Here is a 6000-nt window from a genome sequence, read left to right as displayed (position 1 = left end):
ATTTGACTTGATTGTATTGGGAAGCTCTTTTAGAAAGTGATGGACAATTATGAACTGGCTGATAGTATAATTAAATGACTCTGCAGCAGATTGAGCATCTATAGCCAAAAATATTGACTGAGTAATCATGATCAGTTTGGAACTGGTCCCTACCGGCAGCCATAGACTTTGTTTTCTAATGCTCTGCTTGAGTCCGTTGTGAATAATGTAGAGACATGCATCAGAAGCACATGTGCCAAGCATGAGGGTCTCTCAGAATGAAGCAGGAACGTGAACAACTAGACTCCAGAGTGACTGTGGGTGAACTTTATAAGCTTAAACCAATAGACTGCAGTTAAAAAGATCAATTTACCCAGGATCAGTGGCTGTTTTTTATAGGTTTTTATTCTGAACTCTGTGGAAATCTGGTGGAAGAGATTCCTGGGAGTATTTAGCTATTATATTGGAAAGTGATATTTGTGATTAGTAAGATGCAAGAGGCTACAGAAATGGATTTAAATAGAAGTATGTTAAAGAAAGAGGCCTATGTGTGAATGCATGTTCTTCTGTATGTATGTACATCCATGTATGTCAGTTTTGGAAAATACACCACAGATCTTTGGTTGCAGCTTTAGAATTTTAGATGCAAATGTCAAAAGACCTGGAAGTCTTCATTGATCACCTCTACGAAATGGCTGCTGACAAGAGCAGGTGTCATATTAGCTTGTAGTCGTGTGCCTGTAAGTGTCACATGGCAACTGGTAATTTCCCACTACTATGTACTTATTGAATGAAACCATTTAATTCTCATAGGATCTGGTTGATGGATTTTAATGAGTGTCGTTCCTAAAGATGTGCATTTTTATGATGTTGGGAAACTGAAGACTATACAGTGAAGGGTGGTATGGATGGTTGAAACTGGAAATCTTTTATTTGTATTTGATATGAGAATATAAGCTTCCTTTAACCTAAAAACTAAAGGTGACTTGTCCCTCAGTCATGTTAAAAATGCACAATGGCACAATGTGAGCCTGTAATTAATGGAGGCTATTTGTGAATACAGTTTATTCAACACAGTTTATTAATTTGATTTTAAAGATTTGTGTGAATGTAGATACTCAAAGAGGCTAGAAGAGGTTTTCAGTTCCCCTGGATTTAAAGAGAGAAGCAGTTGCAAGGTTCCCAAAGTGGGTTCTGGGAAACAAACTTGATTCTCAGGAAGAACAGCAAACACTCTTGACTGATGAGCCATCTCTCTAGCTCCAAATTGTGCTTTAAGATGACATGTTTAGACATTGATTATAATTTCATTTTGAATAATTCTTGTACATTCAAATGCTACAATGAAGAAAATTTGGGAGGAGGAAGAAGAAAGCACAGATCTTCCTTAGTGCACAGAAAAATTGTTTTAGTAAGTAGTGGGCTCTGCATGAAAGTAGACACTGGCTGCAGAGTCTAGGAGAAATACACACACACACACACACACACACACAGACACACACACATATGCAACCATTGAAGCAATGATTATTGCTTTGCTTCTTGGAGTGTATCACTGCCTAGGTGTCGTTTCCTTTTCATTCTTTTTATGTATAATGAAAACATCACACCTGCCCTGATGACACTTGGAACTACACAGTGCAGGTTCCCTTGTGAATCTCTGCTGTAATATGTTTGGCTCTGGCGATGGGATGAGGACAGAATATTTGGCTAATATAATACGTACTGTCCATCATTTTCTTGGAGCTCCTCCTTTTTATGGCCGTGTGAAGGTATTGACAAGGTCTCTGTTTCATTCTGAATACAAAGTGCTCCCCCCTAAATGCTATTAGCTTATTAACTGTCATTGCTTTAGGAAGTCATTTGGCTCATTGTGATGATAAGTGCTTCTCATTCATTATCCCATTCAGTCCTCCGGACACTTTTATGAATGATGAAGTGAAGAAACTGAGACTCAGGGGGTTAAACATATTATCTAACATCAGACTGTGGCTTAGGGGCTTTTGGTTTATCTGACTCTGAAACTCATAACCTACATCATTATTCTATAAAAACATTCCAGATACAGAATTAATCAAACCCTCTCTCCAAATTACCTCGGCCTTGATTTTTTGAAACCTATTTAGCACTGCTGCAGTCTAGGGATGTAGACGTGAATGAGGACCTTGATCTCATGAGGACCTTGATCTCATGAGGCTTGCAGTATATTGGAACGGATATCATTAAGCAGGTACGCTAATTAATGGCAGGTTTGGCAGGTTCTACTGAGGAAGCATACTGCTTAAACCATTTTCCAAGCGCTTGTTAAGTATAATATTACTAGAGAAGGCTTGTGAATTGGATCTTCTATTTAATGTCAGTTGTAAAGTCTTGGTTTTGGAAAGTGTTATGTGTGTGTAGAGCTTTTCACTTGATAGAAAGGGTAGACACCAGCATCCAGAGGCTTTGGCCAGCCAGTCACTCTCTGTGAGATCTTGAGCTACATTGTCTTCATGCTGCTTTGGGGTAAAATAGAGTTGATTCTCAGGCGGTTATCATTATATTTTCCATGCTTTCTCAAGTCACATACTCATGAATACTGCTGCAGCATGTAATTTTTCCCATAAAATACATGCAACTAGGCCAGCATCATCTTTAAACCCTTAATTAGGAACCGAGTATGCTGGGAGTTGAGAACAACCTAGTTTAACTGTGGATACCAGGCATTTGGCAGAGTGTTGTGATGTTTGATATGATTTATTTTTCTCAAATGGATAATGCCAGTGATCTAAATCCTGGTTACAACAAAATCATTGGCACCTTTGAGTGTTTGGGTTAGCACAAACAGGAAAGACTGTGGGAATTCTAGGATTGTTGTTACAGTGTAAAGGTACTCTTGAGGATCTGGCACAGAGGTGTCCTTCAGTATTAGCTGCTTTTATTAATTTGATCATTTTTGTTCTTACTGTCACTGTCTGTGCAAGCTCTGTTCTTCCACTTGGTAGTTTTATAGCCCTGAATCTGTTAGTTCAACCTTGTCCATAGGTATGTGTGATTCTGGAAAAGGAGGATCAGAAAATGTCTTCAGTGCGTCTCACAGAGTTGTTTGTACAAATCAAATCAAATAACATACCATGTGAAAACAAATAAAATAGTATATGCTAACTGAAAATGCTCTGTAGCTCCAACTCTGTAATCCTTTTCCAGAATGCAAGGTTGCTAACATCTAAACCCCGTGATAAGCTGCCTGTATGGATTATAGGAAGAAGCCATAATGCTAGTTAAAAAAAAAAAAGGAAGTCTGGTCATTGATACTCATTTAGGATCACAGGAAAGTCGAATCTGAAATGATTTTTAAATTGTGAAGTTGTTTTTGTTCTTTTTTCACTCAAGGAAGTGAACATTTTATGTAGGATCAAAGGGCCAAAATGTTAACCTACAAATGGACACTGGTTTAATGTGTTTATCTTGCAGCACTTAAAATGAGTTTTCTATTTGAAAGGCACTAAATAATTCTGGAAGATGCCTTTAAATGTCTGACTTTGGATCCAGGATCAGAAAAGTACTTAAACAACACAGCATTTTTCACATAGCTCATGCTTTAAGTGGGTGCCGCCCCATCATTATCCTCCTCCTTAAATATAGATGTGTCCCTTTCTTGAAGGTGTGTTCTCCTGCGTCATGTGGTGATCTGGAGAGGTCATTGCTGGGCTCAGATTGTCTTATCTTGGAGATGCATGAGCTTAGGGGGAAGTCCGGTGGCATACTTGCCAGTTTTGTGAAGTTGTTCACTTCCAGAAAAACAAATAGAAGAAAATGTGTTATTAGAAAGCCAATGGATGGATGTGGTGTGTATATATATATAATATATATATTACACATTATATAATTATATGGTAATATTATATAATAATATATAATGTAGATTATTATATATTATATATCATATAATTATATTCTTATATAATATATAATATACTATATTATATATACATATGCACACATTATATATACATTATGTATTATATACAATGTATATGTATACATTGTATATAAATATATCATGCATGTATGTACATATATATAATACACACATATACATACATATATATATATTCATATCCTGTATTTATGGTCATGACAATCTCTTTTCGGAAAAGCCATGTTGTATTTGGAATATTTTGTGCTAATTGATGTGGAAAGAAGAGGCTAAGCAGTAAAAAGACTTAATAGAGAGGCAAGTTAATTCCCAGAGTGTAAGTGTGAAGCAAAATCTCAAATATAGCTACAATATGGGCCAAAGGTCTATTTCCCAGAGAATTAGAAGGACAATTATGTAGAAACTGACCACTGAGACACAGTCTGCTTCTGCAGATGAGACGGGGCATCTGCCCAGCTGTTTCCAGCCGCAATGCTGATTCTAATAATTTTGAGTACATGTTTCCCAAGGAAAACACAGTAACGTTACACTTGATCTTAGCCAAAAGGCTGAGAAGTGATTAAAAACACAGTAATATTAGGAAGAAAGAAATGACAGAGCAATTCAAGTTTTCAGTACGTGTTGTTTTGGAATGGATTAGAAGTGTTCATTCTCTAGCCAGGGTAAATAGTGTTGGAAAGAGAGAGAAAATAGAAGCATTCCAAAGGAGAACAATTACTATTTGTAAAATACAAACAAACAAACAACAACAAAAAACCCATCTATTTATGCTGTACTATTGTAGCTATTAGGAGTTCAATTACCAGTTCATATATATAATAATTAACACAGTTAAATGGCTCTTGTAGCATTAGCAATAAAATGTGAAAGTATTATAGAAGTTACTCATAGTTGCAGCTGAAGAAAATAAGACAATAGAAAGTTATTAAAGGACTTATATAGCAAATGAAATACTGGCCCTTATTTTTTCAGGATTTAATCAATTTTTAATCTGTTTCCCCTAAAGAGGCAAGCAATTAGACACTTAGCAAGGAATCAGGGGCTTCCAGTGTTGTGTAACCCTGAAGTCTCTTGACACTGATACAGCTGCTGCAGCAGTCGGTGGGTTACTGGAACCTGCAGCAACCCTGGGCAAGCCTCAGAGAAATACTTTCCAGTTTAGAGAGCTTCAGTGTTCCAAGGTCTATGAGTGAACATGAGGGTCTGATAGTTTCTGTCCAGCCCAGCAAGGTGTGTGTGTGTTGTACAGGATTTCCATGTTGAAAATATACTGTACCATGTGTGATGTATGAAGCAGATCAAAATGGAGTAACATGTCTATAAAATAATATTTATTCTTATAGTAATAATAAATGGAATAAATAATAAATGGAAGAGGAGGTTAGTTTAGAAGTTCATCTGGGTATAAAAATCAAAATTCACTGCATATCAAAATGCTGATTGGATTTATCTTATTCTACTCTTGTGCAGGCAGCAATAGCTGCTCTGCATTTCTGTCACATCCAGAAGACACTGGTTTGCCCTGGTCATCCCCAACCTCTGGCTTTTACAATTATTCTGTCCATTTTTCAGAGTTGGTTCCTTGGCTTCAGGGAGTGGTTGTGATATAAATGTCCTGTTTGTGGCTGAGCGCCTTGTAGTCATTTATTCTCACCATCAGACAACTCCACACTTAGAACAATACGGACAGCAAAAATTGGAGTAGATAGATAGCTTATTAAAAACAGGATGTGAAGTTGGGGGTAGGAGGTTTCCTTCAGACATGCCTGACTAATGTTATTCTGCCTATTTCTGCTGTGAGAGCTCCTTAGTGTTCCCAACATCACCTCTCACGTGGGATGACCCCACCCTCTGTAGAGTCACCGAGACCTCAAGCATGTTTTTCCAGTAATTCATCGTTACACACTATTCTGCTTACAATTACCATTTTTGTTTCTGTGTCTGTTTCCTCTGTCTCCCTTTTCTGTATGATCAAGTCTTCCCTTTCGGCTATGTCCTGTGGTTTCCTTATTGCCTTTTCCTCCAATATTTCTACATTTCACTCTTTCCCCTGGATGGCTTCCCCTAAGCTTCCTTGCCCTTCCCCATTTTCAGTTTGGCTC

Source organism: Psammomys obesus, unplaced genomic scaffold (genome assembly GCF_907164565.1).
Source record: "Psammomys obesus unplaced genomic scaffold, mPsaObe1.curated_primary_1811, whole genome shotgun sequence".
Taxonomy (NCBI): domain Eukaryota; kingdom Metazoa; phylum Chordata; class Mammalia; order Rodentia; family Muridae; genus Psammomys; species Psammomys obesus.
This window is presented reverse-complemented; position numbering follows the sequence as displayed.